This window comes from Acomys minous (assembly GCF_964271855.1).
Source record: "Acomys minous genome assembly, chromosome: 5".
Taxonomy (NCBI): domain Eukaryota; kingdom Metazoa; phylum Chordata; class Mammalia; order Rodentia; family Muridae; genus Acomys; species Acomys minous.
Genome location: NC_140494.1, coordinates 99,051,081 through 99,061,791, shown reverse-complemented (window position 1 = coordinate 99,061,791; position 10,711 = coordinate 99,051,081).

The window sequence follows — 10,711 nt, the reverse complement described above, 5'->3', positions numbered from 1 at the left end:
AAAGGATTAGTTCTCATGTGTAATAGGAAGGTAAATGGTTTGCAGCTAGCTACACTTTGAACTTTAATATGTCATTGTTTCCTTAGGGAACCTTGTTGTTTTACTCAAGTTTTCCTTGGAAGTCCCCCAGGGAGAATAAAACTAAATTGTACCTAATTCAGCAAGATAATGGGATAAATAGGAAGTATGGAATCCTTCTTCCTTAACACAGCAGCCCAGCGACAATTTCGTACTTATCAGTCTGTGAGGATTCTGAAAATTAGTCATGAGTTTCTTGCATCCTGGCCTTCCATGCAACTAGGCACACTGGACCTGATAGGAAAAACAAGCTATATATAGTTACATGCACTACTGCTGACATAGCAGCACAGAATACTTTCCCCTAGGAAGTGAATGCAACACACATACACACATCTAATGCCACATTGTGTTCATGGGTTATCTATAGGATTGTTTTCTATCTAACCTGTCTCAGAGGTCTTTCAGACAACACAGTATATACCAAATGCTAGTGAGAAAGGGATGGTGGATGAGAGTGGCAGTCTGCATGGCCAATAACCGCAGATCAAAAGAGGGGTAAGAGCTGAAAGATCCTCACCCTTAGTTTCTCCCAATAGAAAAAAGGAGGTGTGTGGTATTCCAATGCCCTAAACATTTCTGTGGGTTAATCAGCTCTTTGGCTACTATCCAATGTGCTAGACTATCGTGGAGTGTTGATAGGAAATAAGATACAGTAAGCTTATTTTAAGTAATAGTAACAGTAGATATGGGTATGTGGACTTGTTATAGCCACAGCTTCTACCCAAAATGTGTCAAAGACATGATACGAAAACCACTAGACACCGCCCTTTAGCATCACTCCAGGGAGAAAAAGAAGAATGTGATATGTCATGATGGAGCTCATTTGGATACTGCTGTGTGGTTGATTTCTGTCCCTGTTGTTTCAGAGGACAGACAGGGTCTGCCATATCCTGAACCACTGGCTGCCAACAGGAAGGGAGAGAGAGAGAGAGAGAGAGAGAGAGAGAGAGAGAGAGAGAGAGAGAGAGAGAGAGAGAGAGAGAGAGAGAGAGAGAGAGAGAGAGAGAGAGAGAGAGAGAGAGAGAGAGTTCAAGCATATAAAAATAACTAATGCTAATATCTTTCGAACTTCATCAGAATTGAATAAAAGTGAGGACATCAAAAACAATTGTATTTCTTAATTTATTTATTCACTTTATATCCCAATCATAGCCACCTCCCTTCTCTTCTTCCTATAGAATCTTCCTCCTCTCTTTCAGGTGTTCTCCTTCCCCTACCTTTAGAGAAGTGGAGCCCTCCCAACTACCCATTCTGGCACATCAAGTAGCATCAGAGCTCAGCACAACCTGTACCACTGTGGCATAGCAGGGTAGACCAGGAAGGGAGAAGTGATCAAACAGCATACAAGAAAGTCCCCACTCTCCTTACTAGGTGAGCCACATGAAGACCAAGTTGCCTATTGGGTACATACATGTAGAGTGCCTAGGTTTAGTCCATCTGTGGTCCATGGTTGGTGTTTTAGTCCCCACAAACCCTTCTGGACAGAGATTACATGGGTCTGTTGGTCTTCTTGAGGAGCGCCTGTTTCCATTAAGTCTTTCTATCCTTCCTTCACCTCTTCTACAAGGCTCTTTGTACTCTGCTCAATGTATGGCTGAGAATCTCAGCATCTGTTTTGATCAGCTGCTGGGTGGGGCCTCTCAGAACGCAGCTCTGCTAGGCTCCCGTCTGCAAGCATAGCAGAGAATCTTTAATAGTCTAAGGGGTTGACTTTCTTGCATGGTATAGCCAGGCATTTGTTGGACATTCCCTCAATCTCTGCTCATTCTTTATATCTGCGTATCTTGTAGGCAGGGTAAACACTGGGTCAGAGTATTTTGGGGTAGGAAGGTGTTCTCATCACCCTACTAAGAGTCCTGCCTTGTTAGAGGGTGGCCTGTTCAGTTTCCATGTCTGCTGATAGTAGGTGTCTCAGGTAGAAAAAAATGCCCCCATATCCTTCCAGGCATCTACCTTCCAATAGGTCTCTAGCCTGTCTCAGAAATGCCCCAGTCCACAGTTTCTCTTCCCTGTGAAATCACTCTGCCCTCCTGCCCTCCTCCCCACACCCTCCTCACTCTCTCCACATCAGATATCCACCATCATTTCCCTCAACATTCCTTCTCCTATCCTGTTCTCTCTCTTCCAGCACTTTCTCTGTCTATTCTATTTCCCCTTTACAGTGAGAATCATGCATCCTCTCTTGGACCATCCTTGTTACTTAGCTTCTTGGAGTCTGTGAATTATAGTATGGCTCTTCCTCTCCTTCTCCTTCTCCTTCTCCTTCTCCTTCTCCTTCTCCTCCTCCTCCTCCTCCTCCTCCTCCTCCTCCTCCTCCTCCTTCTTCTTCTTCTTCTTCTTCTTTTCGGTTTTCCAGACAGGGCTTCTCTGTGTAGCCTTGGCTGTCCTGGACTTGCTTTGTATACCAGTCTGGCCTTGAACTCACAGCGATCCTCCTGTCTCTACCTCCTGAGTGCTGGAATTAAAGGCATGTGCCACAATGCTCAGCCCCGGTTATTCTCTTCTATATGGCTCATATCTGCTTATGAGTGAATACATATCATGTGTGCTTTTCTGGGTCTAACCCTTTCTAGTTCCATACATTCACCTGCAAATTTTGTGATTTCCTTATTTTTAATTGCCAAGTAGTGTTTAATTGTGTAAATGTACAACAGTTTGTTTACCAGATCTTTGGCTGAGAAATCTGGGTTGTTTCTTGTTTTTGGATATTAAAAATAAAGCTTTATGAACATAATTGAGAAAATATTCTTGTTGCATAATGGAGCAACTTTTGGGTATATACGCAGGAGTGTTATAGCGGGGTCTTGAGGTAGAGCTATGTCCAATTTTCTGAGAAACCCCCAGATTGATTTCCAAAGTGGCTGTACAAATTTACACTCTTACCAGCAATGGAGGAGTGTTCACCTTTCTCATTTTCCTCACCAGAATGTGTTGTCACTTGAGTTTTTGGTCTCAGCCATTAGGATGGGTATTAGATGGAATCTCAGGGTAATTTTGATGTGCATTTCCCTAATGACAAATGAGGTTAAGCATTTCTTTTTTGTTTTTGGGTGGGGATCTGAGATTTTATTATTAAATATTTTTACATATACATTTTTATTATTACACATATATACAATAAACTACCTATAGCAAGAAGAACCATGAAACAATCAGGAATTATATAAATGTTACATTCATAGTTGTAGGCTCCAACTTTTTCAAACCTACTTTGGGGTTCTTTCAATGTTTATACCTCCCTTCTAACTGGTCTACCATAGATAGGAGAAAAAGGAGGTTTATGGGAATAGAGGAAGTAGAACTTGCTGGATTCAGGTTCTGGGAGCAATTGGCCTGGTGTAGTTAGCAGGATTTCAGCAGACCAGCAAATCCACCAAAGTTGCTGCTGGAACCTGGAGCAGCTAGAACCCAGAACCCCAACTGGAGCCCAAAGCCTTGAAGAATTCTCAGGAGTAGTCCTCTCTAGGTGTGTCTCGAAGTGGAAAGACAAAAAGCCAAACAATACAAAGACTCAAAAAGACCAGCCTCCTGTTTTGGGCTCATATATTTATTTTCTCTCAGCGTCTATACTAGGATGTTTTTCAGCTGGAAAAAACTAAGCCCCGCCCCACCCCCTACAAAGTGGTTTGCTTTTAAGTGGATAACCATCACCTGCTCTCTCACAAGTCTGTTCCCCATCCCACACTTGAGATCAAAACAAAAACATGTTTACATACAAAACCTATCCCTCACTTGGGAACAAAACAAAAAAACATGTTTATATCCACTACACGTAGTGCTTTGGCTATTTGTATTTGGCAGCCTTGAAAAAAATATCTCCCCATTTGAGATTCCTCTGTTGAGAAATCTGTTTAGCTCTGTACCCCAAATTTAACTGGACTATTTGGCATGCTGGTATTTAATTTCTTGAATTCCTTATATATTTTGGCTATTAGCCTTTTGTCAGATGTGTTGGTGATCTTTTCCCAGTATGTTGGCTTTCATTTTGTTCTGTTGACTGTGTCCTTTGCCTTACATAAGCTTTTCAGTTTCAAGATTTCCCATTTGTTAAATGTTGATGTTAGAGGTTGAGCTGTTGGTGTTCTGTTCAGGAAGTTATCACTTGTGCCAATGAGTTCAAGGCTCTCCCCCGCCATCTTTTCTAACAGATTTAGTATTACTGGTTTTATGTTATCCACTTGGACTTAAATTTTGTGCAAGGTGATAAAGGTGCATCTATTGGCACTTTCTTTCTGTAGACATCCAATTAAACTAGCACTATTTGTTGAAGATACTATCAGGTTTTCCATTGTAGGGTTTGGCTTCTTTATTAAAATTCAAGTGTCTGTATGTGTATGGATTTACTTCTGGGTATCCAATTTGATTCCGTTGATCAACAAAATTGTTTCAATACCCATACTATGCAGTTTTTATTACTGTTGCTCTGTAGTACAGCTTGAAATAAAAAATGGAGTTACTGTTAGACGTTCTTTTATTGTACAAAATTTTTTTAGCTATTCTGTTTTATGTTTGTTTGTTTGTTTGGGTTTTTAAATTAAAAATTTTTTAAATTTACATATACATTTATATTATTACACATATATGCAATGAACTACTTGCAGCAAGAAAAACCATGACACAATCAGGAATTATATAAATGTTACATTCTTAGTGTTTTGGGTATTTGTATTCGGCAGCCTAGAAGAAAACATCTTTCCTATCTGGGTGTGTCTAAAATTCTGAATGTAAATCAATATCATATCTTGTCATTATCAACTTAAATCATCTATCTAGACCAAAAAATATCTTAATGCCTAAACAACTAAGCTTAATTGTGAAACTAAACTATCTGGTCTTCAACCCCATCAGAGACTTGAGAAGGGATAAAATTGATTACCTGAGTATACGAGTGTAAGCATCCCTGCATCACTGGAATAAATCCTACTTGATCATTGTGGATGATATTTTTCATGTGTTCCTGGATTTTATTTGCAAGTACTTTGTTGAGTATTTTTGTAACAATCTTCATAAGTGACAATGGTCTGAAATTCTCTTTCTTTGTTGGATCCTTGTGTGGTTTAGATATCAGGGTAACTGTGGCCTCATAGAATCAGTTTGGCAATGTTCTTTCTGTTTTGATTTGAGGAATAGTTTGAGGGGTATTGGGGTAAGCCTAGTAGAATGCTGCACTGAAACCGTGTGGCCCTGGATTTTTTAATGACTACTTTTATTTTCTTGGTGGTTGTAGGCCTATTTAAATTGTTTTCCTGATCTTGACTTAATGTTGGTAAGTGGTATCCATCAAGTAAATTATCCATTTCATTTAGATTTTCCTATTTTGAGATGTCAAGTCTTTTGAAAACAACCTAAAGATACTTTGGATTTTTTCTGTGTGTGTGGTTATGTCCTCCTTTTTATTTATGATTTTGTTAATTTGGATACTCTTCCCCTGCCTTTTATTTAGTCTGCCTAAGTGTTTGTCTATCTTGTTGATTTTATCAAAGAACCAGCTCTTGGTTTGAATTGTCCTCTTTGTTTCTGCTTTATTGATTTCAGCGCTGAGTTTGTTTACTTCCTGCCATCTACTCCTCTTTGGTGTGTTTGCTTCTTTTTGCTTTAGAGCTTTCAGGTGTGCTTTTAAATTAACTGTATGGAATTTTTCCAATTTCTTTATGAAGGCACTTAGTGCCAAGACCTTTCCTCGTAGTACTACATTCATTGTGTCCCATAAGTTTGGGTATGTTGTGCCTTCATTTTCATTAAATTCTAGAAAGTCTTTAAAGTCTTTCAATATATCCTTTCTGATTCAGTTGTCAATAAGTAGATAGCTGTTCAGGTTCTATGAGTTTGTTGTCATTCTCTCTTCCTGCAAGAGAGAATGTTGCAGGAAGAACATTGAAGTGCAGCTTTAACCCATAGAGTTCTGATGGAATACAAAGTGCTATTTCAATTTTTTTTTAAATATTAATGCCTCCTTTGTGGCCTACCATGTGGTCAATTTTCAGGAAGGTTCCATGAGGTGCTGAGAAGAAGGTTTATTCTTTTGTGTTTTGATGGAATGTTCTGTAAATACCCGTTAGGTCCAATTGACTCATAATGTCAGTTTCATTATTTCTCTGCCTACTTTGTCTATCTGACCTATCCATTGGTGAGAGAGGGATGCTGAAGTCTCCTATTATTAATGTGTGTAGCTCTGTATGTGGTTTAAGCTTCAGTAATGTTTCTTATACAAGTGTGGGTGCCCTTGTATTTGGGGAATAGATGCTCAGAATGGAGCTGTTATCTTGGAGAACTTTTACTTTAATGAGTATGAAGTACCCTTCTCCATGTCTTTTAATTAATCTCGTTTGAAAGTCTGTTTTATTAGATATTAGGATAGCTACTCCAGTTTGCTTTTTTTGTCCATTTGTTTGCAGCATCTTTTGCCAGCCCTTTACTCTGACATAATGTTTATCTTTGTTACAGAGGTGTGTTTCTTGTATACAACAGAATGATGAATCCTTTTTAGCAACCATTCTATTAGCTAAATTTGTTGATAGATGTTGTTTAAAATTGGTTTTGTCTTGGAGTATATTGCTTTCTCTAGCTATGATAATTGAGCATTTGCTGGGTATAGTAGTCTGGGCTGATATCTATGATATTTTAGGGTTTGCAAGACATCTGCCCAGACCCTTCTGGCCCATAGAGTCTCTGGTAAGATGTCAAATGTAATTCTGTTTGTCTGCCTTTATGTTACCTAGCCTTTTTCCCTTGCAAGTTTAAACATTCTTTTGGTCTTCTGTAATTTAGTGTTTCGATTATTATGTGGCAGGAGGATTTCCTTTTCTGGAACAATCTAACTGGTGTTGTGTATGCTTCTTGTATGTTTATAGGCATCTCTTTAGCTTGGAGAAATTTTTTGTTGATTTTGTTGAAAATATTTTCTGTTCCTTGCAGCTGGGAGTTTTCTCTTTCTTCTATTCCTATTATTCATAGATTCAGTCTTTTCATAGAATCCCAGATTTCCTGAATGTTTTGTATCAGGCAATTTTTAGCTTTACCATGTTTCTTTTACTAATATATCATTTGCTTCAACTGTATCTTCTATACCTGAGATTCTCCCTTCTACCTCTTAGATTCTGTTGGAGATGCTTGTGTCTGTTATTCCTGTTCTCTTCCCTAGGTTTTCCATCTCAAGGAATCCTCCACCTTATGCTTTCTTTATTGTTTCTTCCATTTTCAGGTCCTTCACATTTTAAACTGTGTTTTCCTATTTTTCTTTAAGAGATTTACTCATATCTTCTTTAAATGTCCCAAATCTTCATAAGACTGGATTTAAGTTCATTTTTTTGTGTTCCTCAGCTGTGTTAAGACATCTTGGGATTGCAGTAGAATGATACTTGGGTTCTGGTGTTGACATATTGCCAAGGCTCTTGTTATTTTTGTTCTTGTGCTGCCCTTTAGCTATCTGGTTGTCTCTGGTATTGGCTGATAGTTCCTGGTGAACACAGGCTTCCAGGAATACACATAGGTGTGAGGTCCAGTAGATGGAGGATACAGGGGCCAGGCATAGCTCACCCCTTGACACATGTGTTTACATGCTTGGCCCAGGGAGTGGCACTATTAAGATATGTGGCATTATTGGAGTAGGCGTGGCCTTGTTGGAGGAAGTGTGTTGCTGTAGGGGGTGGGCTTTGAGTTCTCAGTCAGTTCATTTCTTGCTGCCATGGATCAAGATGTCATATGTCATAATGCAACTTATTTGGATTCATTTCTATGTATGTTGTTTCAGAGCACTGAATGGGTCTGTCATATTCTGAACCTGGTGACCACCCAGGACAAAAGAAAATAAGAGTGAATTCCATATCCTAGTATATAAAAAAAAATAATTAATACCAATATTTTAAAAAATCTTCCCAAAAGTTGAAGAGAAATGAAAACATCAAAATTAATTATCTAAGTCCAATGTAACTAAATTCAAACAAAAAAATCCTCCAGTGAACATCTTTAAGTTTTTCATTACTTAGATAAGCATGTTTAAGTTAATTTGGACATTATTGTTTAACAAAATTATCTTCCAACCTATGGATGAGGACATATCTTTTATATTTATGTTTATTAATTCCTTTAGCAATGTTTGATATATTTTGTTGTACAAAATATTGTACTTTCCACTGGGTAGCATTGGTATATATTATTTTTAAATTTCCACTTCATATTATTCTTTGTTAGTATATTAAAATGAAATTGATCTTTACATGTTGATATTCATTGTTTATTAAATGTTTATGTTCCTTATGTGATTTTTGTTTGATTCAACTAGACCTTTGTTCAAATTGGCCACATCTGTTGTAAAGAGTGTTGAAAACCAGACTCAGTGGGTCAGGGTAAACTGAGATGGATCATAGAGTTGGGCATTGATCATCACTCAGCAGATTTCTTCTGAGGGAACAAAGCTTGACTCACTAAGACCAGAAAAAAATGCTACCTGGGGCCAAAGAGAAACAATCTGTGGACAGTGAGTAACTGTCTGGGCAGCAAGAAAAGGGGGGAAAGGATCACACACATATACATATGGCTGAGGCTTCAAAAAGCTCCAACAAATTCACCCATACACATACATGCATGCATGCATACATACATATGTACACATATACGTACATATATCATACATACCCACATATTTGTTAGATGGAACAAAACTCCAACCAACTTCACATATATACATATATATATATATATGCATGTATACATAAACACCCATATATACGTACATACATGCATACTTACACACATATATACATATATATACATATATAGATATATGCATATTGGGCATATGGAACAAAGCTCCAAGCATTTTTTTCTCTCACAACTTCTATATCCCAGCAAAATCTTTCAAGCAGTATAAATATCACACTGTAGTTACATTTCTATTTTTCTATAAGTGCATGATTACAATGACTATACGTAGAAAAACATGTTCCCCAATGCATTCACATGTTCAAATGTTTCATGTAGTACAGGTGAGAAACAAATGTAAAAAATGAATTATTCCCAAGAACCCACATACATTTGTAAACGTGTTTTAGGTTAGCAAAGTGTAAGCAATGAAGGTAATTTTCTCAACTGCAATTTGCAGTTATAAAGAAAGGATCAATTATTTCATTATTTATCTTAACAATTAATCTTATAAAATCTTTAAAAATCCCTAATTTAAACTATTATATTAAAAGGTCATTCCTATGTTACATCATCAAGATTCACATCTACCTATTAACATTTTTTATTAAATCTTATTAGGAAGCTGAGGGCATATATAGGTACATGAAATTAATCATAACCTTGATCACTTTAAAAAGAGGGCATAGATGAGAGAAGCATGGGAGAATGGTAAAGTAGAAGGATCCAGAGGGTCCTAGAAATCTACAAGTAGAACATTATGATAGGCAGATTTGGGCCCAGGGGTCCCGCTCAAACTAAGGCACCAGCCAAGGACAATACAGGCGGTAAACCTTAAACCCCTACCCAGATCTAGCCAATGGACAGAACATTCTCCACAGTAGAGTAGAGAGTGGGATATTACTTTCTCACATACTCTGGTCCCTCACCTTTGACCATGTCCCCTGGATGGGGAGACCTGGTGGCACTCAGAGGAAGAACAGCAGGTTACCAAGAAGAGACTTGATACCCTATGAGCATATACAGGGGGAGGTAATCCCCCTCAGGAACAGTCATAGGGGAGGGGAATAAGGGGAAAATGGGAGGGAGGGAAGAATCGGAGGATACAAGGGATGGGATAACCATTGAGATGTAACAAGAATAAATTAAATTATCTGTATTGTCAGTAAAAAAAAAAAAAAAAAAGAGGGCATATCAGCCAGTATTAGTCAGGATGCTATTCTTCCTGTTTCCTGACATTACAAAGAAAGAAAGAAAGAAAGAAAGAAAGAAAGAAAGAAAGAAAGAAAGAAAACAAGTAAGAAAGAAAAAAAGAAATCCCTAGATCAATTCTCAAGAGAATGCCTTTCTGAACTTCAATTTGTCCCCTATGATTTTCTAAATCAAACCAGGTAGCCAAAACATCTTAACCTAACTTTACTAACCATCTACATCTCCAAATTTTTCTAGGGGCTGTGGACCTTACTAACAATCTACATCTCTAAGTCCATTCTGAGGGTGGTGCATAACTCATTAATCTGCTCCAGCAGCAATGCTTGAAAAGATGAATCACTGTTACTGTACGTGCCAATGATACTGCCCAGGGAGGGGCTGAAAGCCCTCTTGTAGTTTTCACACAACTCACAGATTATGAGACATGTAATGACTATGAAGACAACAAGCAGAGAGATTCCCCATAACAGCATTGAGTCATCAGGGCACACAGTTCTCAGAATTCTGCCTCACATGTTTGTGCTAATACTGGGCTGCATTCCATGGGTTCTAAAGCTCTTCCTCATGTACTGTCTCCAAGAAAAGAAAGATCTTTATTCTTCATGATTTCTAATTTAGTAGCAGGATATCTTCACTATTATGTGTATATTATTCTCTAGGGAAATGTTTAACCAGAGTAATGACCCACAAAATGCTCTAACCCAGTTTTATATGGCTAAACATAAAGAACTAGGTATAGAGTGTCCTATGAACTTAACTGGAACTGTAAAATATAACT